The 25,955-nt window shown below is 52.8% G+C and overlaps 1 protein-coding gene across 14 annotated transcripts in view; it reads right to left on the minus strand.

Annotated features, from left to right (window-relative positions):
* ZNF652 (zinc finger protein 652) overlaps positions 1-5,562 on the minus strand; it is a 71,910-nt gene extending 66,348 nt beyond the window's left edge. For 5 of the 14 annotated variants that reach the window (XM_070060830.2, XM_089318133.1, XM_051824872.3 and 2 more), the window contains exon 1: positions 4,945-5,332. The gene's annotated coding sequence lies outside the window, so the exon portion shown is untranslated. Of the gene's footprint in view, positions 1-1,885; positions 2,632-4,270; positions 4,558-4,944; positions 5,333-5,426 lie in introns of those variants that run through there. The other 9 variants (XM_089318126.1, XM_089318129.1, XM_089318124.1 and 6 more) reach the window with 6 other exon arrangements.
* Between the last annotated feature and the right edge of the window lie 20,393 nt (positions 5,563-25,955).

Here is a 25,955-nt window from a genome sequence, read left to right on the forward strand (position 1 = left end):
GGATTAGTAGATTGTTTCAGCCAACCCTAAGGCGTCACTGATGGGTCTACCCTGCCTGAAAAGCATCCAGGTAACTCTGTGGGCTCAGACCTATCTAGTGCTACCCTGCAAATATGACAGAACTCAATTCTAGAGCAACCTAAAAAATCCTTTTCTTAAAGCATCTGAGAGGGAGAAGGAAGGGTGTGGCGGGCGGGAAGGGGCTGGTGTGGAGAGCTGGATGGAGCCCATCTGCTGGTTCACTCTGCACATGCAGGCAAGGCCAGCAGCCCACAAGTCAACCCATGCAGCTCTCCCATGTGGGTGGCGGGGACTCAGCTGCTTCAGCCATCACCATCTCCTCCGCAGGGTCTGCACTAACAAGGAACCAACCCAAGTACTCTGGTGTGAGATACAGGTGTCAGCCTTTAAAGGAGCTCTAGGCATTGGATAAAAGTATATGCAGGGCCTTTACTGAACTCGCTTTTCAAAGTATTCAATCTCTTACACCATAAAGAGGAAAAAAGGGTCATATTTTATCATAAAACAGTTTTTGGCTAAAAACTAAGGGAAGGAACTACATATACACTCTACAGGCCTAAAGCAGAGTCGATAAAATCTGACTAGATTAAGGAACCTTTTCTTTCTTTCTCCCACCAAAGTAAAAATGCATAAGGTACTCAAACCTACCGCCCTAATAACAGTTCATGATCAAAGTCTCAGAAAAGCAACGGGAATTCTAAAAGAAAATGTTCCTAAGTATTTTTAAAAATCAAACACAACTGCTGAATAAACAAACAGATTAACTAAAATAAGCAACTGATGTCTCCACGGATTCTACCAAGCACTTTATGGCTGCATTAACCATGAAAATTTACACAAGGCTTTGCACGTGATTCAACTCTGGACACAGAACTCATTGAGATACGTTAATGTCCTAAAACATGCCTTTCACCACATAAGCTCTGAATAGGCTTAAAACAAGCATAGACTGTGGGTAACACTGTAGCATTTGGAGCTAGGTTTTATTGTCTCCACCAAGTTCAACCAGCCATAGAGCAACAAATCAAAGTTCCAATAAGCACATTGCACCTGCAAGACTTAGGTATGCTCCAAACCAAATATTTGCAATTTTTTTCATCTCAAATCTGCCCAAATGAAAGAATACAGATTGCAGCACCAGACCGCCCAGTCTTGTCATAAGCCAAACGATCTGCAGTTTCATTCCAGCAGGCTCTGTATCCTACCATTTACTGAGTCCTTGATATGAACATATGCCAGCAACGGTGCTCAGAGCTTGCCTACATTATCTCTAATTCTATCAAATTTCATTCTGCTGATGAGGAAACTGAGGCCGGGAAGGTCAAGGTGACTTGCTCAACAACGTAAAAGCCAATAGATGGTGGAGCTGGGACTTAAACCTCGCTCCACTTGGCTCCAAAGAACTATCTCCCTTCAGCAAAAATCAGGAGCTGCAACACCAGTTCACCTCTATCAAAGTAAATTCAAGTTCCAACTGTCTGAAAGGATATCAGCTGACAAAAGCCCAAAGCTAGCTAAAACAGTGCACAAGACCCAAGAGCTTCCAACGAGGAGGTGCAGTGAGCTCCTTTGGAATAACTAGTTCCAAAGGCTACGGTTCAAAATACAAGACAATCCTTTTTTTTTTTTTTTTTTTTGGCTGTCTCTCAACTGACGTTTTAGAACAAGGGAAATGAAACTCAAGAGTAGTCACACTTTTAGTAAAATTATCTAAAACCCCTGAGAAAAGGGTGGCTCTTTTTTTAAATAGCTCACATTACCATTTGCTTCTTCGATAGGCTTCAGACACTCAAAAACAAAATCACATCAGTAGCATTACTAATCGGCTTCTCTTCCCCTACGGACTTGAAAAGTATTTTCTTACCACACAGCAAGATGACTTCCCACACTCAGAGCAGAAATGGAAACAGCTCTGGGTGTCACGAATCAGCTCTGGAGGCCACCGGCTGCACAAAGTGGGAGCTGCTTCCCCTGCGCCGGAGCGGCCCTGAAACCTCCTGAGGGAAGAGTGTCTGGAGGAGGGTGCTGGAGAAGCCACAGCAGCTGCTGGCGCCGAGGCTCCTGAAGGGCTTCACTGCTGTGCAATTGTTTTCCAGCTCCCAAGCTCTGAATCTGACCAGGAGAGAAGCCTGTTCTCACGGCCATGTGTGTTATATGATCAGCTGCTCCATGGTGTGTGGGTGTTGAGGTAAGTGACTTGTTCCGCAATACCAAGCCAAGGAAGCACACCGTCAGCTGAGATGGCAATGGTCTGTCACCATTCTACGTTGACAAAGAAAAGTAGCGCATTTGCAACTTTGAAATGGTTTGGGTTTAGCATAGGCAAATAATTTCCGATAGTAAAACTTCAGGTGTGACATGAATAAAAATATAACCTATGATACAAGCCGCTTTGAGCATGTATATTAGGTAATAAAAATGTGATATTTGCAACCTCAGCACGCTTTATAACTTCGTAGGGTACGCTGCATAGTTATTAGACTACTACTCTTCAGGTATGTGGAACAGGTTCCATGCAAGATTCTAAGGCTCCCTGACCTCCCAAAATACTAGGCAATACCATGAATCCCTCAGCTCCTTAGGACCCCCCAAAATGCAAACAATATGAAAGTCTCAAAGGACTCTTTAAATTAAAAAAAAAGAATTACAAGCTCTTCAAGAGCTGGCGTCTGTGCTGATTTACCATCATTGCCCACCACACCACCATCACAAACTGGAATAAATGTCTCAATTAAAATATGTTCAAAAGCCAAAAGCTAGGTAAAGCAGAGTAACTTAAGCAAAAATAGCTGACCATTTAGCACCTGCTTATTGATAGAATGGTACAAAGGTCACCCCAACCTCTAGATTCCAAACGTGGAGACCAAATTCCCTAACTACAATTAAAAATCTTCCCTTAAAATCGAATTTTAAAATGGATGATTTTGATGACATTATCACCCTTAATAAAGACATAAAATCATAGTCGATAGTTAGAAAAAGTCTTTCACAAAACATCTGTTCTGCTATGGAAATGACAAAGCTTTCGTCTAAGAGGTCACTGTCAACCAGGCATTATAAAAGAGCGCACAAACTTTGCTGTTGAAATTTGCTACAACTAGAAGATCGTGTCAGAACACACACCTTATCAAACTGGCCAAATTTAAGCAAATTCTTTGGACTTGAGTTTTAACTCCTGAAAGACTCTCACATACATTTTGTTTTCACAGGAAGACAGGGAAATGATACCTTACAAATACCTAACTCACTGTCATCAAAGAACAAACACAAGGATACATACATAAGCTACTCTGCTGTTTACTGCTCCGGGCCAAAGGAACTCTAATCCCTAAACACAAAACAAAACACAGAACTCAAGTTCCTTTCACTTTTGCGTAATACAGGTCTTACTCTGAGGTCCCGGGACCAGCTTCAAGACGCCTGTGGCTGCATTCAAAATTAAGTTGTCTGTTGCACTGAGGGGCCCAAAAGCTTCCGTGACCCCACAAAAAAGGTCTAGGAGACGCGGAGCGAGGCACTTCCAGGAGCAGCAACACTCAGTGGGGAATCGCTCTAAGCAAAATTACACTAAGGAAAGGTGGCACCTATCGGAATGCAAAGTGTGCCGCCGTGGTACCAAGAGTCGCCCGCCAGCACCGACAACCTCAGGGCACCACGCCGGAAAGGGCCTCCCTGGGGAACACCCCCTGGACTCCAGGCACTCGCAGCCCACCTCCCAGCGGCAGCGGCCCTTCGACCCCCTCCCCACACACACACATGTTGTCAACAAAGCGTGTGCTGGTGGCCATTCCCGGAACAATACGGGCCTGGCCACCCTCCGGAACAGAACGCAAGGACCTTCACCCCAAAGCGGGCCCCCCCTTCCTGCACGATGCCGCGACCACAGGTGCTCCGCGTGCCGACGCGAAGAAATCCCCACACCCCGGGTGTTTCAAACGAACGGGGCTCGAGCATCACTCAGGTGTCACCCAGAGCCCGCCGCCGCGCACCGCGGTAGTGATGACCAGGGGGACGAGCTGGGGACAATCCGAGGCACGCGCGGGCGGGCGCGGCCCGTGACCTCGGCGGCGGAGAGCACCCTTCTCCAAGGCCGAGGACATTCCTCGGACTGGCACAAGCCGCTTCTGACAATGGATCCGCCGTGACAGGGGCTGCTCGGCTACCAGGAAGTGTGTGCGTGCAGTGGGGGAGGATGCCCTGGATGGGATCAAAGACCGGCCCGCCCGCAAGAGGAGCACGCATATGGAACCTGAAATCCTGCAGACACTCTCGGAGCCCAGGTCCTCTCCACGGCAGACATCCCTCGACAATGAACGTGTTACGTGCAGATGTGACGGCGGTGTCACTGCCTTGGGTGTCTCCCGTCTAAGACTCAGCAGAGCCCGATTGGCGGTGGAGAAAGGTCCGCATTACCCACCCGGGGCGAGTGCGGGGGTGCTGGCGGCGGGTGCACACCAAATGCATTCTCTCTCCAGGCGGCACAATACTCCCCCGGGGGCTGGAGGTTCGGGCGCAAGCGCAGGGCGGGGGAGGCAGTGGGTGCAAAACCACCAGCTGCAGGGCAAGGAGGACCGGTGCAAACCTCCCCTCGGCCCGCTAGCCCGTGCCGCCCCCGCTTCCCCTCGGGCCTCAGGGCGAGAGGACTCGCTGCAGAACTGCAGCCAAGCCCAGGTCTGCCGGAGAAGGGCGAAGGGGCAGGAGCGGGGTGCCCCCGGCCCGAGCTCGCTGCCAGACGAGCGCAGCGCCCGGGGCCTCCCCGCCGGATGGGGGCTGCTCCGGCCTAGTAGCACGCAGCTGCTCGGCGAAGGGCTTCGCCGGCCCGTGCGGCCCGGCCCGGGCCAGCGGACGGCGGGGAAGCGGGGGCTGCTACCCGGGGCGCCGCCGCGACGCTGAGGTGTGCGTGGGGAAGGGGCCCTTACTCACCCGGGCCGGCCGCCTCCGCCGCCGCCGCCTCGGCCGCCGCCGCGGCGGTCCATCCCTGCGGCGGGCGCCTGTCGCCGCGGCGCTCGAGCAACAACCGCCGGCCGGGCCGGCCCCTCCCCCTGCCCAACGTCTGCGCTCAGGGCCGCTCCTCAGCCCCGGCCTCGGCCTCGGCCGCCGCCGCCGCCGCCGCCGCCGCAGCGCTACGTGGCCGCCGCTCCGACGTCTCGCGACTCCCTTCCGAGCGCGCGAGGGCGAGCGGGCCGGCGGGGGAGGGGGTGTGCGTGTGTGGATGTGCGCGAGAGGGGGCAGGGAGGCGGCGAGAGCGCGCGCGCGCGCGCCCGCGGCCCCTTCCCTCGCGACCGCCCCCCCCCCGCGCGCGCGCCCAGCAGGGATCCGACGCCTCCCTCCACCCGCCCCTCGGCATCCCGGCCGCGGGGAGCAGCGGCGCGCATGCGCAGCCCTCGGAGCCGGCCCAGGCGCACCTTTTCTCCCTCCTGCCACAATGTGAGCGCTCAGCCGCGCAGATAACCGCCGACTCCCGGTTCCGCCCCCGCCCCTTCCCACTCCGCCCACTCCCGGGCGCCCAGGTAAAGGCGCGCGCTGCGCATGCGCGCCGCTCTCCTGGGGTCGGGGGGCGTGGTTGCTGAAAGGAAGCCAAAGTGGAGAATGGGAGGCAGCCGAGGAGGTGGGTGTTGGTTTCCACCAAGTGGTGGGTCAGGGTTAGAAAACGGTAAAGCGAAGAGATGGGCGACAGGAGGTGGAAGTGAGATCTGGAACTTGAAGAGCCGTTGGCTTAGTGAATAAAGAAAGAGCCTGTTGGGCGCGGGCCGCCGTGTCACGCACCGGAGGGCAGTGCGAGTGACCCGACCGTCGTAGTGGTCCTCCGCCGGCCAAGAGAAAGGCGTTCAGAAAAACAGGTGGCCGGGAAGAGGAACGGGGCTGCGTGTGTGTGCTGGAAGCCTTGCACCTCAGCATTGTGGCTAATTAGCTATTAGTCGCTAATAGAACTAATGGTACTATTAGCTAACAGGGCAGCATTTATCCGAGTCCAGAGCCAAGAGCGCGTGTCCGTGACTGAAAAGGACTTAACGTACACGGAGAAGGAAGGAACCTGCAAGGTGGAGGAGACCCCGGCGGCGGGTCTGAGGGGCGGAGAGGCCCTGTCCGCACTTGGTCTTGATTGAAACGCCTTCCCTTGTGAAAAGCACACTCGGCGTGTTGGTGCACTAAGGCAGATCTCAGTCGATGTAAACATTTTCAATACAGATGTAACTATTTCTCCCCAAAATAGTGCACACGCACGCCGTCCCCCTAGAACAGTTATGCAGGGAGCAGAAGGACCTGCGTCTGGGATAAGTGGGAGGACACTGAAGCCTCATGGACAAAAGGAGCCAGAAGCTGACTCTGCCCTTGGCCCCTTCCAGAAACAGATGCTTAGCTTTTATTGCACTTGGACTCCGGGCCCCAGACATCATCGTTTTGGCAACTTGGGGTCCCCCTCTTCAACAGTGAGTGTTTTCAGTGGGTAAATATTAGAAATGATACATTTCAGCAAGTAGAGAGCCGCTCTTGAGGCCGATCTGGAGAAAACTAGCACCAATAATACAAGGAGAGACTTAGGTGCGGCGTGAGGAGGCACTTGCCAACCTTAGGACTGCTGGGCCCAGAACCTCTGATGGAAATACCTTGCTCTGCCTTCTTGGACACTTGCACCATTCTCTGCCCCCTGCCACTCAAAGCTTATCCTGCTAGGGAGAGGGCTGTGCAGAGTGATGGCCAAAGAAGGAAGTGATCTTCCAAGTGCCTTGCTTCTCCACCCACAGGCCACCTCCCTAAAGGGCTGTAGTAGGGGTCGGCGCTGTGGTGTAGCAGGTAAGCTGCCGACTGCAAACCACGTGGGCAGTGGTTCAAGTCCTAGCTGTTCCATTCCCAATCCAACTCCCTGCTCACGGCCTAGGAAAAGCAGCAGAGGATGGCCCAAGTGCCTGGGCCCCTACTACCCCCATGGGAGACCTGGAAGAAGTTTCTCTATCCTGGTTTTGGCCTAACTCATCCCAAGCTGTGGCCACTTGGGGAGTGAACCAGCAGATGGAAGACCTCTGTCTCTCCCTCCCTATTTATTCCTCTTTTAAATAAATAATTTAGGATGGGGTGCTGCTAGTAGTGAGAATCAGGACAATATGACCTTGCGTGCAACAGGTACATTACGGGTTTTGCAGGGAGGTCATGTCCACTATCACATCGTCCCACCAACCTGGGGAGGCAGACAGGACAGGGAGTATTTCCAGTGACGGAATCTCAGGCCAAGGAATGTCTCATGGCTTGGCCAGAGTCCCCCGGTCTAATGGAGCCAGACCACAGCCCAGACTCCCCAGTCCCAGGGTGCTGGTCTTTCAGAGGCTTTTGACAGGCTCATACTCTGCTGGAGTAAAAACGGTGCCCTTAATATGTGATGGGGAATAATTCTAAGGTTTATTCCTACCCTCTATCTCCTTTATTTAATGGTTTTCTTCCTTCTTTCTCTCTCCAGAGCCCTGGGACTCACTCCTGTCTCTCTGACGCTTTGTGAACTCGTGCTTTGGAAAGCTGTGGACCTCGGGGCTGGCTGGTAGGCCTCCTCTCCGGAGACTCCAGTTCTCTGCTCTCCTTTAACTCTTCCCCCTCCCCACACTTGTACCACAGGAAGGGGGCTGCTGACCCACAAATGAGCTCAACAGATCACAAGGGGGCTAGTTCCAGGGGCCCCCATGTGGAGCTGCAGGTGTTACAGAGGGACCCATGATCACTGCAGGTGACATTTAACACTGTTATCTGACCTTATTGGAAGATCAGGCTTTTTAGATTCCTGGTTTTCTGGCCTTGGATAGTTTCCACCAAGTTTTTTCATTAGGATGGCAGACAAAAGCCAGCAGAACCCTTTTTTCTTAATTAAAATTTTTTATTAAAAGGTTCTATATAATTGGGGAATTTTTTTTTTTTTGACAGGCAGAGTTAGACAGTGAGAGAGAGAGAGAGACAGAGAGAAAGGTCTTCCTTCTGTTGGTTCACCCCCAAATGGCCTCTACAGTGGGCGCGCTGCACTGATCCGAAGCCAGGAGCCAGGTGCTTTTCCTGGTCTCCCATGCGGGTGCAGGGCCCAAGCACTTGGGCCATCCTCCACTGCCTTCCCGGGCCACAGCAGAGAGTTGGACTGGAAGAGGAGCAACCGGGACAGAATCCGGCGCCCCAACCGGGACTAGAACCCGAAGTACTGGTGCCACAGGCAGAGGATTAGCCTAGTGAGTCCCAGCACCGGCCATACTTGGGGAATTCTTAAAATCTGTGTACATTTAATTTAAACATCAGCAGAGATATTTGGTTCCTGTAAGGTGAGCTGGAAGTCCTGACAGAAACCCTCTCTTCATTGAATATCATCGCTCCCTAAGATTCTAGGAATGTATCCCCAATGGATAATAGTTCTCACCACCTGTACTTACATAAGGGGCAGTGGCCATGGCTCCTTGCTCACCTGTAAACTAAATATTACCCCATCCCACAGCACCAGAATTAAAGCCAGAGCCCTGGCCATCGCCTTCTAGGTTCTCATACTGACCATTGCCCAGTCATTTCACCTTTCGGGGCTTTGTAAGATTTATTTATTTGAGGGGCCGGCGCCGTGGCTCACTTGGCTAATCCTCCGCCTGCGGTACCGGCATCCCATATGGGCACCGGGTTCTAGTCCCAGTTGCTCCTCTTCCAGTCTAACTCTCTGCTGTGGCCCAGGAAGGCAGTGGAGGATGGCCCAGGTGCTTGGGCCCCTGCACCCGCATGGGAGACCAGGAGGAAGCACCTGGCTCCTGGCTTCGGATCAGCATAGCTCCGGCTGTAGCGGCCATTTCAGGGGTGAACCAATGGAAGGAAGACCTTTCTCTCTGTCTCTCTTACTGTCTAACTCTGTCTGTCAAAAAAAAAAAAAAAAAAAAAAGGATTTATTTATTTGAAAAGCAGAACAGCAGAGAGAGAGAGGAGAGACAGGGAGATCTTCCATCAACTGATTCACTAGCCCCAGTGGCAGCTACAGCTAGGACTGGGCCAAGACAAAGTCAGGAGCCAGGAACTCCATACGGGTCTCCCACATAGGCGGCAGGGACCCAAGTACTTGACCTGCTGCCTTCCCAGCGTGTGCATTAGCAGGAAGCTGGGTAGAAAGCAGAGTTGGACTTGAACCAGGCACCCTGATATGGGATGCAGGTGTCATAATTGCCACACCAGATACCTGACCCTGTAAGGCCCATTCTTAAGGGGGTGTGAGTCATGGACACCTATACTCTGTGCCACCTCAACGCCAATCACTCCACTTGAATTCTAGTAAGTTTAAGTAAATGCCAGGATGGCCCAGAGGAAAACAAGAGAATGTAGTAAAAGGCCAAATATAGATGAGCATGTAAAGAGGCTATAGCCAATGTTACTTACCTCCTAAGTTTGGTTTTAGCTATAGCTTCCTTCTACCCTAATTCACACTTCCTCCACTGCCGGCTCCTGACCACTGGGCACGCAGCATAGCGTGGACTGTAGCACCATCATTTGAAATAGCTCAGAATTTGAATTTTGATTATTCTCATGTCCTTGACATCAAAATGCATTTCAAAAAAATTTTTAGAAGACCATATTTATGTGACAAATTCTACAAATCTTGTGTAATACACAAGATTCCATGAAGGAGTACTTCCTTCATGGGGCCAGCATAGTGGCATAGCAGGTAAAGCTCCTGCCTGTGATGTGGCATCCCATGTGGGCACTGGTTCGAGTCCTGACTGCTTTACTCCTGATCCAGCTCCCTGCTAATGGCCTGAGAAAAGCAGCAGAAGATGGCCCAAGTGTTTGGGCCCCTGCCGCCCACATGAGAGACCTAGAAGAAGCTCCTGGCTCCTGGCTTCTGCCTGGCCCTGTGTTGTCCATTAAGGCCATCTGGGGAGTGAAGTAGCAAATGGAAGATGTCTTTCTCTATCTCTCCCTCTCTCCCCTGTAACTCTTTGAAATAAATAAATAAATTTTTTTTTAAATCCTTCAATCCTGGGAGGGTGGAAGGACAGAAAAGTTTTTTTTTTGTTTTTTGTTTTTTGTTTTTTTTTGCAACCATTTAAACTGAGGCCTAGATTTTTAAGGGTCACATGGGCAGAACTAAAGCCTAAGTCTCCAGGATCTAAGTCCAGGATTTTTGTGTGACCCAGTACTGCAGCTCTTTGCTGGATACCATACAAAGCAAATTGAACAAATGTGGTCTCTGCCCTCTGCAAGTCTGGTCTCAAATGGACGGCACAATTCCTGCAAACATAAAAGAACAACGTGATTCACGGTCAACTCACATATGCCAATACATACATGAGTTCAACAGATAAGAACAGGCATGTTTACCTGACCACTCATGCTTTTATTTTTCTTTCTTTCTTTCTTTTTTTTTTTTTTAATTCCGGTTGGGTAGAATGCACAATGTTAATAAGAGGAAGGTTTGGGGCCAGCTTCATCTCTGCCTACTTACTTTGCACTTGGAAAAATATTTGTAACTGCACTGCCAACTCTTTCCTCTCTCCCTGCCTTCAACATTCCTTTAACTTGCCCTGAGCATCCACCAAGTAGAAGGAATCACAAGGTGGGAATCCAGGGCCTTGAGGAAATCATCTCTGCCCCCGGGCAGTGTCCTCAACCAGTCCCCACACTCAACCCACTCTGATGAGAACCTCAGCTCACACCCCTCTTCTGCCTCACGGCCCTCCTGACCCACACAAGGCGACCACTTAGAGAACAGTGAAGAGGTGCGGCATTGCAACACCTGCAATTGCTTAGCTTCCAGGGTATCTACACAAAGGTGGAGAGGACCCTTGGGTATAGGGAGTGTGGGGACCAACATCCTCCTATCCCTCACGGAACTGTAGGTCCAATTCCTCTCTTGTGGGTTCTGCTGCAGGGTCCGTCTGGAGAAGAGTGATCCAAGGCACTTAGACCCAGTTGTGTTTGAGTCTTCAGAAAATGCTCCCAGCCTCTCCAAGGCAGCACGCTTAATTGTTGTTTGTAATTGATGTGACATATGCCCCAGAGGCATGCACTGAGGTCCAACTGAGATGGGTTTTTAAAAATTGGAATTAATTAATTAAAGAAGGCAGCTGCACGGGGCTGGGAATTAGTGCCAAACTCTGTAACCCTAAACCAAGCAACCCACCCAACCGGCCTCACCACCTGAGAATAATCCCCCCACCCCCACCCCGGCTCGCAGGTAGGATGGGATCCCTGGGAAGAAGTACCGGAAGTGTGGGCTGCAAAAGGGGGGACCCTCTATTAGCCTCAGGACCCCCACCACCACCAGGCCTGGACCTTGAGGGCAGCAGGTAACTGCAGAAGTGGGCAGGGACGGAGGAGAGGGGAGGGGGTCAGATTAGGGGGAAGGGGAGTGAGGATGGAGCCGCTCCCGTCGAGGCTAGGAGAAGGGGGGTGGGGAGGAGAGCACCCTGTGGGCGGAGCTCCTGTGAGTGGAGCCCGGATGTGGGGGCGGCAGCACGGCGCCCCAGGCCTCAGCGTTTAGAGGTGGTATTAATTAAACCCCTGACCTGAGGTCGTTAGCAAAGCTGTGGCAGCCTTTCATAGGAGTCAGGTTAATAACAATAATAACAATAATAATAACAATTAACGATAATGAGCCCTTATCTGGAGCAAGTTGTTCCTGGAGATTGTAAGCATTAAGTCATTAATTTCCTCGGCCCCGGAGGGCCACATTTTCCTAAAAAGCAAGTGGGGGTTCGTGCTAGAGGACACAGGCGCCTGTGGCACGGCGATTAGTTCCTGCACACCGGGCTCCCTGTGGGGCGTCCTCAATTGTTAGAATCTCTTGCTTTGTTAGAGGCTGGGAGAAGAGGTGCAGAGGTATAGAAGTGTTCCAGCTCTAATAGAACACGCAAGCAGCGCCAGCGCAGCCAGCGGAGGGCCCCTGCTGAGCAGAACCCGTAGGCGGCAGACCCAGGTGGGGCGTCCTGGCTGGCAGCAGGGCTGGGCCCTCGTCCTGAACGGGCTAGGGAGCAGGACCCCAGCACTGCCCCTGCCGGCCACGCCCGGAAATTGAGAGCCAGGACTTGAGGAAAGTTAGAGGGTTTTTCTGGATTGGAGGAGTCAGATGGAGGCTGGGAGCTAATAGACACTGGCCTTGCAGGTTCAATAGTAACAGTGGTTACTGCAGATTATACCAGGGATGTGTGCAAAGATGCATATTGTGAACAAAAATTATACGTGGATTTCAAAAAAATGCATCAAAATAAACATTAAACATTTTTAAAATTTATTTGAGAATCAAAGAGACGGAGAGTTCCCATCCTCCAATTCATGCCCAAAATGGTCAGGGCTGGGCCAGGCAGAAACCCAGAGCTGGGAATCCAATCCAGCTTTCCCAGGAGGGTGGCAGGAACATGATGACTTGACTGCTGCCTGAATCTGCATTAGCAGGAAACTAGAATCAAGTGGCAGAGCCTGGGACTGTGGGACGTGAGACACCAGAATGTTAACTGCTAGGTGAAATGCCTGCTCCTGTGTTTATATTTTAATTTTTTTAAGAATGTTTTTGCAGTATTCTCATATGCACCCCAAAGACAGACCTTTTAAAAATGATCAATTTATGTGAAAGGCAGAGTGACAGAAAGGGGCCTCAGAGATAGAGACAGAGATCTTCTGGCCACTGGCTCACTCCTCAAATGCTCACAATAGTACCGCTGGGCCAGGCCAAAGCCAGAAGCCTAGAACTCCAACCCGTCCTCTCATGTGGGTGACAGGGTCTTAAGTACTTGGCCCCTCATCTGATGCCTTCCCAGGTGCATTAGTAGGAAGCTGGATGGGAAGCAGAGTAGCCAGGACTTGGAACAGACACTCAGCTATGAGATGTGGATGTCCAAGCCATGGCTTACACCACCGCAGCACAATGCCTGCCCCAAAGACAGACCTTCATGCCCAGTGCCTGAGTGCTGAGAGTTGTAATTGCGCTGTGATCAAGGGTCAAGGTAGCCACACAGTATAGAAGGTGTCTCGGATGGTGCCTTACATCATGAGCAGGCACAGTGCTCCCCGTTAATGAAAGGGCCAGGTGAAACCCAGAGCAGGTGCCGAGCTTGTCCGGGTCTCAGAGCGGAGTGGCAGAAGAGCCTGAGTCATCTTGGGACCCCTAGGCCCCTCCCTATCCCCCCAGAACCGTAGCCCTCCTCCCCTTCCTCGTGTGTCTACAAATCACAGCAGCTGTAAGAAGGGAATGGAGCTTTCGGGGCAGGATAACTAGGCTACCTTGGAGGTTGCACCAGAGAACACACAGGAAAGTGTTACATGGTAACACGGGGGAGTAGACTGTTCTGGTTAATCAAATAACCTGGTTAACAAAGTGGTCCTCAGTGTGGATGTAGACCAGAGCCCTATCTGAAGCAAGTTGTTCCTGGAAGTGGTAAGTATTACGTCATTCATTTTCTCAGCCCCCAAGGGCTGCCTTTTCCTAAAAAGTAAGCAAGGGCCACCCAATATTTTGGACATACTTACACTGAAATTATTCACTCTTTACAGGAAACTCAAATTGAACTGGGTGTGTCCTTGCAGTCCTGCAATCCCAGTGCCTGTACGTGAACTACCAGGAGACCCATATCTACTCCTTGGGAGTTCCCTGGAGAAAAAGCCACAGTAGGGAGACAGCTAGATTCACTCTTCATGCTCATTTGCACTGGGAAGTGGAGACAGAGGAGCTGGCCGAGTAATGTTCTAGGGAAGCAAGGAGCCCAGAACTAGGCGCCCACCGACTCTGAGAAGCACACTCACTACTCACTGAGTGTACAGAAAAGGCCTAGTCGCGTCTCTAACTGGCCCCATGTGAGATTACAGCGCTCTCAGGAAAGAAAGCACAAAGCAAAATACTGCCTACTCTTATGTAGTGCGATCGCCCACGCAGAACCCCTCCCCGAGATGGGAACAGACGGGGCAGCTTCACTCGCTCGTTTCTGGGTGCCAAGTGCTGCTGCCCTCAGCGGTGTGGTGCCGGCGGCAGGGGACGCGTGTTTCCGGCGCCCCAGAGCATCCCTGCGGCTTGGGGGCCTCCTTCCCCGTCACACACGTTCCAGTCTGCATGCCATTTCCTGAGGATGTCTTTTTATTTTTAAATATTTATTTATTTAAATGGGAGAAAGAGAGAGAGAGAAATTTTCTAATTTTCTATCTGCTGGTCTACTCCCCAAATGGCTGGAATGGGCGGGACGGGGCCAAGCCAAAGCCAGGAGCCAAGAACTCCATCCAGGTCTCCCATGTGGGTGGCAGGGGCCCAAGTACTTTAAGTACGTGGACCATCATCTGCTGCCTTCCCAGCACAGTAGCAGGAAGCTGTATTGGAAGCAGAGCAGCCAGGATTCAAATGGGTGCTAATATGGGATGCTGGTATCGCAGGCAGTGGCTTAAGCTGCTCTGTGCCACAGTGCTAGCTCCTGGGGATGTCTTCTTCCTGACCTGGCCTCTGTCTGAACCCTCACTGAACACGAACATGTTCCAACTTCACTGAGCGCTTTCTGCTGTCTGAAGTGTTTCACCTCTGTTATCCCATATAACCCTTCCAATTACCCATTCACGTAAGTTTGTAACAAATGAGGAAACCAAGGCACAGGGAAATTAAGTGGGAGATGATACAAAGTCACATAACTTTTTAAAATTATTTTTTAAAATATTTATTTTATTTATTTGAAAGGCAGAGTTACAAAGAGGCAGAGGCAGAGAGAGATAGATCTTCTATCCACTGGTTCACTCCCCAAATGACCACAATGGCCAGAGCTGAGCCCATCTGAAATCAGGAGCCAGGAGCTTCTTCTGGGTCTCCCATATGGGTGCAGGGACCCAAGGACTTAGGCCATCCTCCACTGCCTTCCCAGGTGCATTAGCAGGGAACTGGATCAGAAGTAGAGCAGCCAGAACTTGAACCAGCAATGCAGGTGGCGGCTTTACCTGCTGCACCTCATATTATTATTATTGTTATCATTACTATTCAAAAGGCAGACAGATAAAAAGAGAGACAGAAATATTTTTCTAGCCATTGGTTCACTCCTCAAACACCCAATACAAGCAGTTGCCAGGAACTCAATCCAGGTCTCCACATGAGCAGTAGGGATACAACTACTTGACCCATCACTCGCTGCCTCTCAGGATGTGCACCAACAGGAAGCTGGAATCAGGAGCAGGACAGGATTCAAACCCAGGTGCTCCAACATGGGATGTGGGCATCCCAAGTGGTGCCCCAACTCCCACCCTTAAACCTGCTCTTGGGGCTGGCACTGTGGCATAGTGGGTAAAGCTGCCGCCTGCAGGGCCGGCATCCCGTAAGGGCCCGGGTTCAAGTCCTGGCTGCTCCACTTCCAATCCAGCTCTTTGCTATGGCCTGGGAAAGCAGTAAAAGATGGCCCAAGTCCTTGGGCCCTGCATCTGTGTAGGAGGCCTGAAAGAAGCTCCTGGCTTCAGATTGGTACAGCTTCAGCCATTGTGGCCAATTGGGGAGTGAACCAGTGGATGAAAGACCTCTCTCTCTGCCTCTCCTTCTCTCTCTGTGTAACTCTATCTGTGTAACTCTGACTTACAAATAAATAAATAGGTATTCTTTAAAAAAAAAAAAAAAGTGCGCATAATGGGTTAAGCCATGGCCTGCAATGCTAGAATCCCATATGGACGCTGGTTCAAGTCCCGGCTGCTCCACTTCCTTTTAAAAAAAAAAATAAGATTTATTTATTAATTGAAAGGAAGAGTTACAGAAAGGCAGAGGCAGATCTAGCTCCCTGCTAAGGTGCCTGGGAAAACAGTGGAAGATGGCCCAGGTCCTTGGGCCCCTGCACCCATGTGAGAGACCTGGAAAAAGCTCCTGGCTCCTGGCTTCTGGCTTCAGCCAAGCTAGTCCCAGCTGTTGTGGCCATTTGGTGAGTGAGCTAGGGGATGCTAGGGGATGTATCTCTCCCTAGCTTTCCTTCTTCTCTCTCTCTCTGTAACTCTGCATTTCAAATAAACAAAATAAATCTTTAAAAAAATAAAGTTTATTTGGAAGACAGAGTGACAGACAAGGGGAGAGAAAGTTCTTCCATATATTGTTTCAGTCCTCAAACAGCCACAACAGCCAGGTCTGGGCCAGGTCAAAGCCAGGAGCCAGAAACTCCATGCTGGTCTCTCACACGGGTGCAGGAACCCAAGTACTTGGGTGATCTTCCACTCTCTTCCCAAGTGCATTAGCAAGGAGCTAGATCAGAAGCAGTGGTGCTAGGACTCAAAACAGCACTCTGATATGGCAGGCCAGTGTTGCGAGCAGTTGGCTTAACCCGCGGCTCCACAACACTGGCCTCCCTAAACCTGTTCTTTTTTTTTTTTTTGACAGGCAGAGTGGACAGTGAAAGAGAGAGACAGAGAGGAAGGTCTTCCTTTTCCCGTTGGTTCACCCCGCAATGGCCGCCGCGGCCGGCGCACCATGCTGATCCAAAGCCAGGAGCCAGGTGCTTCCCCTGGTCTCCCATGTGGGTGCAGGGCACAAGGACCTGGGCCATCCTCCACTGCACTCCCAGGCCACAGCAGAGAGATGGACTGGAAGAGGAGCAATCGGGACAGAATCCGGCGCCCCAACTGGGACTAGAACCTAGGGTGCGGCACCGCAGGTGGAGGATTAGCCTATTGAGCTGTGGTGCCAGCCAAAAACCTGTTCTTTAAATCACAATGCTATACTAGCTAACATCCTAATTCAGTCATACCAGCTCCTGCACAGAATTCTTTAACAGAACAGAATAGTGGTCCCGAGGATGTCCACATGCTAAGCTCTGAGACCTGCGACTGTTACTTTACACGCCGAAGGGACTCGACTGATGTGATCAAATCAAGGTTCTTGAGCTGCTGAGGTGACCCTGGGTTATCTGATGGTCCCGATACCATCACGGGGGTCCTTAGAAAAGGGAGGCTGGAGCACTGGAGCCAGAGAAGAATCAGAGGCTGGAGGGACGTGACTGCTGACTTTGAAGGCGGGAGGAAGGCAGGAGCCCAAGCCTGCAGGCAGAGCCCCTGGAAGACGCAATTCTCCCCCAGCGCCTCCAGGTAGAGCACAAGCTGCCCATACCTTAACTTTAGCCAGGTCAGACTGCGGAGCTCCCCCGCTGTGGGATAACAGGTTTGTGTTGTCTGAATGTGTGCTGGTGTTTTACAGCAGCAACAGGAAATGGATACGTCTCCCCACTGCTTAGCAGGAAATCTGAACAGCTTAGTAGAGCACTCAGGGAGCTTATGCTTAGCTTTATAGCTCCTGGGAGATGAATATTTATTTTATTTTTGAAGTGGTTTCTTTTTCATGGACATAATAATTGTATGTATTTATGGGGTGCAAGGTGATCGTTGAATATGTGCATACAATGTGCAGTGATAAGTCAGAGTAGCCAGCATTTCCACCTGCTTACACATCACCCTTTCTTTCTGTCTGGCGCCTTCTGATGCCTCTCATAAAACATACCACGTATTGTTGCCAACCTTAGTCACTCATTGTGCTGTACAACACTGGAGCTCATTTCTCCCAGACGACTCATGCTTTTTTTCTTTTTCAAGATTTATTTTATTTATTTGAAAGGTATAGTTGCAGAGAGAGAGAAGGTTATGGAGAGAAAGAGAGATCTTCCACCTGCTGGTTCACTCCCCAAATGGCTGCAACAGCCAGGGCTGGGCCAGGCTGATGCCAGGAGTCAGGAGCTTCTTTTGGCTCTTCCACGTATGTGCAGGGGCCCAAGCACTTGAGCCATCTGCTGCTTTCCCTGGTTCATTAACAGGGAGCTGGGGGTGGGGGGACTGGAGCAGCTGGGACTTGAACCAATGTCTCTATGGGATGCCAGTTGCAGGCGGAGGCTTAATTTGCTACAGCACCATGCCAGCCCCTAGGACTCGTGTTATTGGCCTTCAGCGAGCTGCCTGGCTGACCTCTCCCACCTGGCTCCCCTGTGTGTTGCACATTGAGCTTCCCCAGCATCCCCAACAGGCCATGCACTTGCTCTTGTGGCTTTGCCGGAGCTGGCTCGTCCACTGGAGCACACTCTCCTCACCTGTTCACCTGGCAAGCTCCTCACCCCTTACCCCACTGCTCAGATAACCCTCAGCCGGGAAGCCTGGCCTACCTGCTCCAAAGGGGCTTAGGCTTTGTTTCCTGTGCCTCTGCAGCACTCCGTGTCCACTCGCCTCAAAGCAGCACCTGTCCGTCCCTCCCTGGCCTGTATTTTATTTGAAAGGACAGGAGCTCCTCTTCCACCTTCAGTTTCCCTTTGCCCCTAACACAGTCCCCCATCCATCAGACCAAGGTCCCCAGAGCAGAACTCCTCTGTGTACCCTGGCCCAGGGGCACGGCCCCTCCAGCTCATTTCCCCATCGATAACTTGCATTGGGTGAGTCACTCCTTCCCTTCGCTAGTGAGACTAGGACAAAGGACATCAGATGTGGAAGTGCTTCAAGTTCAAAAAGAAAAAGACGTGGACATAGGTCTCTCCCCCTCTCTCTGTAACTCTGCTCTGCTTTCTTCTAAAGATTTCTTTCTTTACTTGAAAGGCAAAGTTTCACAGAGCAGGAGACACACACACACACACACAGATCTTCCATTCACTGGTTTACTCTGCAAATGGCTGCAATGGCCAGAGCTGGGCCAGGCTGAAGCCAGGAGCCTGGAAGTCCATCTGGCTCTCCCAACTGGAAGCAGAGGCTCAAGCATGTGGGCCATCTTCCTCTGCCTTCTCAAGCACGTTAGCAGGAAGCTGGATCAGAAGTGGGGCAGCTGGGATTCAAACTGGTGCTTTGATATGAGATGCGGCATTGCCTGTGGCGGCAGCTTAACCTTCTGTGCCACAATGCCGGCCCTGCTGTGCTTTTCAAATAAATACATCCATCTTTAAAAAGAAGCATTCTATGTTAAGAAAGAAAAGGAAAGAAAACGGCGTGTATCAAAGCTCTCACATTCCGGCTGCACCTAGCGTGTAGATTGCGTCTCTCCCAGTCTCAGTCGCCTCAGCTGGAACGTGGGCCCCTGGAGACAGGAGCAGCCCTCTCTCCGGCTCTGGGGTTCCCTGGCGTCTGGACTGCTGTTCACTCACAGGTGAATTCCCTGGCAGGGGCTGGTGGCGTCCCACAGTCTTTGGATTCCCAGCTTCTGTCTGAGGGGCACGCTGCCTTTGCGCACCGTCGTGGGCAAAGGTCTCGGTTACTGCATTCAAGTAATTGAGTCCCACGGTACTGAGTAGGGAACAGGAAACTGCCGAGGAGTTAGGAAAGTCTGACGAGGCTTCAGGTTCCCTGCGGGCTCTCCCATGGACACATCCAGACCCAGGGTTTCTGTCCAGGAGGAAATTCTCTGATGCTGTATCAGATGGTTACTCCACCCAAGTAAAGGCTCGTGCCCATTTATTACCTTACGAGTGCTTTCTCCAGTAGGAACCCTCTGATGTTTAATGAGAAGCCAAAGGCAAATGAAGGCCTCAGTGAAGGCCTGTCCGCACCCAGCCCTGTGCTCCGTGTTCCAAGAGACTCTACATGGAAGGCATGGAATCTGCCCTCCAGACATCTCGGAGCTCCGGGAGGCGCCGGTGCACTTCACCCACCCCTCAAGTGAAGCTGCGCAGTTTCTGGGAGTTGAGCAGGAATGTAGGGAACGGACGGTTCGGCCAGAGCTTGATGAGACGGGGCAGGTGGCGTGGGAGAAGGGGGCCCAAGCTGTGAGCCCCAGTGAGAACACAGGCAGATTCCAGGAGGAAGGCGCAAGAAGGGGGAGGGAGGGAGGGGAGAGCATGGGGGCGGGGCGGGGTGGGAGGGAGGGAAGGAAGTCTTTCCCAAGTCGTGATTTGGCCATTGATTTAGGAAGCTCCTGCAAGCTTAGGACAGCAGTCTCTGAAACTTTTATTTCTCACTTTTGAGCCACCTTCACTTTCCCCAGGCCCATGTGAAAAGGAAGGCTTGTTATGCTCAGAACCCACCCCGGAATTCTTGAGACCCGTGGCAGCTCAGCCAACAGGAATGTCACCCCCAGGCCCAGGAGCCTCGGGGACTGAGGCACCAAGTGGGGAGAAAGCACCCCTCAGGAGAGGGCTCCAGGAGGCAGCCAGGAGCCTCTGCCTTCTCTCCCGCAACGCCCGCACCCTCAGCAGGTGAGAGGCTGGCACACAGGGCGAGCGAGCAGGGTCCGCAGACGCCCCAGGCATTTCCCTCCCGCCGATTTCCTAGTGGTTTCCTAAGAACACTGCAGACAGTGCAGAGGGAGGAACCGGGAGCGCCCCGGCTACCCGGCCGCCAGACTTCTGACAATTACAGTGGTGAAAGCCTGACTCAGCAGCAGGCAGCTGCACGAGGGGTTAGGGCATTCACAGGCAGGTTCCAGAAGCACAGAAGCACCGCCTGTTGCGGGCAGTGCCGCCAGAACACAGGGAGTGGGTCTCACACGCACCAGGACGGCCGCAGTCCTGGCAGGCGGTGGGCGCTCCCATTTCCTGCCACCGGCGACCTGGGAAGTACCTTCTGCAGCCCTTCGCGATTTCATTGTCGAGGGTTTGCTTCTACGTGGAATTCTTAAGCTTTTCATTCTGTCCTCTTTTTTCCCCCCTAGATTTATTTATTTATTTGAAAGGCAGAGTGACAGAGAGAGCAAGAGCGAGAGATCTTCCATTCGTTGGTTCACTCTCCCAAATGGCCACAATAGCCAGGTCGGGTCAAGATCAAAGCCAGGAGCCGTGAACTCTATCCAGGACTCTCACGTGGAAGATAGGGGCCCCATGTAGATGACTTTGGTCATCTTCTGCTGCTTTCCCATGCACATGAGTAGGGAGGGAGCTGCAATGGAAGTGGAGCGTCACTTTGATATGGGGATATTGGCATGCCAGGCAGTGGCTTAACCCACTACACCACAACGCCAGCCCCTGTCCTGATTTCCTGTGTCACTTCCAGGAGACGTTGAGTTTGGAAAGGAAGAGAAAGCATCCACAGAGGGAGAACAGATTGGGGGTCTTGCCACATGAACATTCTGTAGGCATAGTCCCCATTCCTCCCCAGCAAGTCACTGACTGCCCTGTGAGAAGCCCAGGCAGGAAACAGCAGAGACCTGAGCCACAGCGGAAATGCACTCGGTAGGGTGCACTCAGCACTCAAGGACCCTGCACTTGTTCCCTCTGGTCCCTTGCCCAATTTGCCTCATTTGTGTGCCCTCCTTCAGGTCTGTCCTCCTTGCTAGCGCATGGACTCCTTCTGGAATGGTCGCAGTGCCTTATATAGCAAGCGTTTACTAAATGGTTGTTGAATAAATCAGCTACGGATGTGCAAATGACCACCATCCGGAGCTCTCTGCTCTAGTTCGCAGGGAGAGCTCTGTGACATGGAATGGGAACAGACTGTGTTGAGTCACTGTAGGGGTCCTGGAGAGCAGCCCCACAAGCTCAAATTGTAATCTGATCAGTGACAGGGAGCCAGGACCCCTAAATCACCTGTAGGAGAAGGTGCGCCAGTGAAGGCTCTGCCTGCTGGAATGTGCGTTTGATCTGAGGCTGGTACGATGCAGGGAGATGTCGAGTCTCCGGGGTGGGGTGGGGAGGGGGCCTCGTCACAGCGGCAAGGTGACCCTTGTGGTCAAGGATAGAATGGTTCAGTCCCGTGGGTGTCAAGAACCCAAGGAGAGGCCAGCGCCGCGGCTCACTAGGCTAATCCTCCGCCTAGCGGCGCCGGCACACTGGGTTCTAGTCACGGTCGGGGCGCTGGATTCTGTCCCGGTTGCCCCTCTTCCAGGCCAGCTCTCTGCTGTGGCCCGGGAGTGCAGTGGAGGATGCCCCAAGTCCTAGCGCCCTGCACCCTCCTGGGAGACCAGGAGAAGCACCTGGCTCCTGGCTTTGGATCAGCGCGGTGCGCCAGCCGCAGCAGCCACTGGAGGGTAAACCAACGGTAAAAGAAAACCTTTCTCTCTGTCTCTCTCTCTCACTGTCCACTCTGCCTGTCAAAAAACAAACCAAAACAAAACAAAAACAAAAACAAAAACCAAGGAGAACTGTGGTGAGCACTGCTCCTGCGTGTGCATAGACAATTTGTTGGCAGAGGCAGTGGGGAGGGCAACACCTTGAGATCAGCCTAGGATTCTGGTGGTGCATTCTGGGGAGGGTGGGAGTAGAACCGGAAAGGAAGATTTGCCTTTCTCAGGAGGGGGCCTCCTGGGGGCCCGGGATATGGGCAGAGGCATCTGACGCTTTGCACCCAGGGCTCGGAGCAGACTGCTTGCTAAACGTGTGACGTGTGGCTGTGTGGCTGGTCCTGGGAGACGCAGATGGTGTGCGAGCTGGGGAGGCCACTGAAGTCTTGTTTGCAGCCTTCTCCCTCCCGACTTCCCAGCCCCACGTTCTGTGTTGTCTGAACTCTCCAGACTGAACGATGTTCCCAAGGACTGCTGCTCTCCAGGTGGACAGCAGGGCTGGAAGGAGGCACTGAGGCCTGAGCTGCAGCCTGTCTGACCACTCCCTTCCCTGATTTCGGGTTCCCGCTGTCGGACAGGATCCATGTGTCTTGCAGGATTCCACCCAGCCCCTAGCCCAGTCACCAGTCTGCCGTCTACCCTCCATGCTAGTCTTTCTCTCTCTCGTCTCATCTCAGCAGGCAGGGGCATGTCACCGCTGGAAGCCTGCTCTTAGCAAATGTGCACACACCACGCACACACACACGCACATGCACACACGCCTTTCTGTCTCTGAGCCGTCGTCTGGCCCTCTGCCCCTGGGCCTAGCCCGTCTTTCTGACATCCTAGCTGGGGATGCTGAGTCTGGCACTGGGCATTTCGCACGTCTTTAGCGTTGCTGTCCCTCAGGGGCTTGGGGGAAGATCCACCCATGGGGCAGAACCTTCCGGAGAGACGCGAAACCAGGAGCCTGACCTCATGATGCCCGCAGCACCTGGCACACAGGGTACCAGCCCTGCTGTCCTGGCCCTGGCCCAGTTCTCTCTTCTCAAGTCCACACCTTCACTGGCTCCCTTCCAAGCCAGCAAGATCTGCCCCAACCAGGGAAGGATAAGCATGGCCTCATGGGGGTGGGGGGCGGTGGTGGGGGAGATGGCAGGGGAGGGAGAGGATGTCTGCTCCAAGACCTAGGACAAATCATTTCCCGCCTCAGTTTCCTAGGAAAAATGCCAGCGCTCTGCCCCGCGGGAGAAACGCAGCAGTCATGTCCTGTACCCTGGCAGCCAGGAGCCGCCCGTCCCACCCCGCCCCTTGCTGGTGGGTGACGCCGGCCCGGCCAGGCAGGGTCCTGCAGGATGAAGGCTCAGAGAACCAGAGCAGGAATAATAATGATAATCATCAGCTGGGGCGTCTTAACCATCCAGGAATGCAAGGTCCCACGCCCTGTGTGCCTCACACCCCGGGACACTGCAAGAGTTCCTCTCCCTTCGTTTTATTGCAGCCGTTCTGCACCCTGCCATTCCCAGCCCAACCCATGTGCGTTCCCAAGGACTGCGGCCTCAGCCACGGGCTCGTCCACCACCCAGGTTCCATGGGAAGATTCAGCTCCCCCAGACCCAAGCCCACAGCCGAGGAGGACGCCCAGCTGCTTGGAAACCTGGGCTCCGGGGTTGCCCAGGGAGGTCGTCTGCCTCCTTCTGGCCGTAGAACCGCTGGGGCCGGCCCTGGGAGGGCCGCGAGCTGGGCTGGTGAGGCTCCAGATCTGCCTGGCCGTGTCACAGACACCCCCTGTAGGACGCTGCACACCTTTTTGGTTCTAACTTCCTTGGGTTCGCTGCCTCCCCTGCCCCAGAACTTCGTGAGGTTCTACACTGCTCACCAAGAGCGAACTGGGTCACGGCATATTGCTCGCTCTAACACGCCTTTCCAGCTCCAGGTCTCCTGGGCCTGCTGAATGCCCGCCATAAGCTCACACAGACCCCACGTGTTTCCGCGGGGGACTATTGCTCCTCCTTCTTCCAGTGGGGGGTGGGGTCATTCCCTCCATCTTTCAGCTGGCCAGACCCTCCTAGCCTTCGCAGTCCAGGCCATCTGCCCTGTGACCAAGCCCACCTTCACGCCGCTCGGGGACCCCGGTTCTTCCTTGCACCCTCCTGGTGCTGTGGGCACACGCGTATCTGAACTGGCCCTCTGGATCTTCCCTGTTCTGACGTCTTCATCGGGAGTCTCCTTGGTGCTTGGAATAGCTCCTGGGGCAGGCTCAGGAAGGGTTACACATCGACTGTAGACAACAATCATCCTCCCTCTGCTGACTCCCCTGCACAAACGTACCCTGAAAAGTTAAAAAGGATGATTTAAAAAAAACCCTTATTTTCAAGGAAGGGAGGGGAAGAAGGAGAGCGCACACACTCCCATCTGCTGGCTCACTCCCCCAGATGCCCACAACAGTGAGGACCGGGATCAGCCCAGTCCTATCGGGAGCTGGGAACTCAATCCAGGTCTCCCACGTGGAGGGCAGGGACCCAGGTTCTTGAGCCAACACCTCGGCTTCCCAGGGTCTGCGTTCAGGAAGCTGGAGTCAGGCTCCGGAGCCAGGTATCAAACCCAGACGCTCAGACACGGGATCAGGTATCTTAACTGGCATCTTAATCGCTAGGCTAAATGCCCATCCTTAAAATAATAATCTTGGCATCAAATCTTAAGGTGTGTGTTCTTGGCTGGAAAGAAAGAGAGAGAGAGCAAAGCCCAGGAAAGCCCCTCAGCCCCACCCCAGCTCCCTCTGTGGGTGGGGCGTGGGCGCCCATGTCTCAGAGAAGGCACAGGCCCCCTAGCTTTGCTGTCACACAGAGTGTCACCCTCAACAGCTCACTGACCCGGCTCTGTCCCGGCCTCTGTCTAGTAGGGAGTGGGGGTCTTTTCCCTCCTTAGAGGTGCCAGTGCCACCCTTTGGGGGCTTCCACTTTCCCAAGCTCCAGCAGTCTCTGTGCCCCTCCAGAACTCAAATTCCAGAGGGACCCTGGGATCCACGTGGGGTTGACATCTGTGGTTGGAGTGGTGCGGAAGTCCCTGGCCTGGACCCTTACTAGAACTGCGGGCAGCAGCACCCGGCGCCCCGTCCACCAGTGTTGTCCATCACAGTAACAATAGCTTTGGCAACGCCTGGTATTTACTTAATGCTTTTCTCCAGGGAGCTCAACTAATCTTTCCCTCATCTCCAGAAGGAAGCGAAGGAGCAAAGCGCTGAAAGACAAGTGAGCCATTGCGGCCACGCTCTGGGAAACAGGCAGCCTTTGTTCTCGGAGGCAGACGCAGTGCTCAGGATTTCAGATGTGGAGAGCTGATAAAGCAGGGAGCCAGTCCATTCCCTGGGACCTGAAACCCATGACTTCAGAATTTTTGCCCAAATCAAGCCCTTTGTGAGATGAGCACCTGTGCCCTGAGGCATTCTATCCCGTCGGTGATAAAATGACGCAGGCACCCTTAAGATGTGTTCCATGATCTGTACACCGTACACATGATCTACAATCGTTAGTATTTCAAGACACACTATATATTCAGGGTGAGGTTCATTTGTAATGAGGGTAGATCGGGGGGCCACCATTACGGCACTGGCGTCACCTATTGGAGCGCTGATTTGAGTCTTGGCTGCTCTGCTTTCCATCCAGCTCCCTGCTAATGTGCCTGGGAGGCAGTGGATGACGGCCATGCATGTGGGAGGCACAGATGGAGTTCCAGGCTCTTGGCTTCGGCCTGGCCCAGGCTGTGAACCAGTGGATAGAAGAGCTCTTTTTTTGTCTCTCCTTGTCTCTCTGTCACTCTGCTTTGCAAATAAAAATAAATCTTTTTAAAAAAAGGACTCAATAAAATAAATATTTAAAAACAAAACGAAACAAGGTGTGGCCGGTGCTGTGGTGTATCAGGTAAAGCCGCCACCTGCAGTGCTGGCATCCCATATGGGCGCCAGTTCTAGTCCCGGCTACCCACTTCCCACCAAGCTATCTGCCATGGCCTGGGAAAGCAGTAGAGGACGGCCCAAGTTCATAGGCCCCTGCATACCCGTGGGAGACCCAGA

Source organism: Oryctolagus cuniculus, chromosome 17 (genome assembly GCF_051225735.1).
Source record: "Oryctolagus cuniculus isolate XC-2025 breed Fujian yellow rabbit chromosome 17, ASM5122573v1, whole genome shotgun sequence".
NCBI classification, from domain to species: Eukaryota; Metazoa; Chordata; class Mammalia; order Lagomorpha; family Leporidae; genus Oryctolagus; species Oryctolagus cuniculus.